The sequence below is a fragment of the Chanos chanos genome, chromosome 13 (genome assembly GCF_902362185.1).
Source record: "Chanos chanos chromosome 13, fChaCha1.1, whole genome shotgun sequence".
Classification (NCBI taxonomy): Eukaryota; Metazoa; Chordata; class Actinopteri; order Gonorynchiformes; family Chanidae; genus Chanos; species Chanos chanos.
The window spans coordinates 18,387,044-18,387,528 of NC_044507.1; positions in this window are offsets into that span (position 1 = coordinate 18,387,044).

The following is a 485-nucleotide window of genomic DNA, read 5'->3' on the forward strand; positions in this document are numbered from 1 at the left end:
TCGCTGGAATTGTCCATAAGGGAGGTTCTTTTTCAGTTTAGGAGAGTGGAAACTGTGCCCAGAGCGATGCAATTCAGTGTGTTTTCTGTGCAGAATGTTGTGGTGTGTAGGTATCTCTTAAATTACGGCTTGAGGTTTCTGCAGGCATATTATAAAGTCATACCTGGCCGTATTTGTCCCTTTCACATCCTTAGAGGTCCGCTTTTAGCATTTTCAGTTTACAGTTATCTGATCTAATTGATGTTCATTTTCATGCTAAACATCTGGAAGACAATTCATTAAAGACTGAAAGGCTTTAATTCATTGGCGCACGGTGATAGCATTAGCAATGGCAATGTTAGTAAAACAAGATGTCAAAGTAACATGTTGTATTGCATGTGATACTGTTTTACTGAATGCAGCTCTCACTAGATTAGCTCAGTGCATTAATGCAGTTTCTTGTGATGAATCATATTTTGATATTTTGATATTGTTATTTAACTATG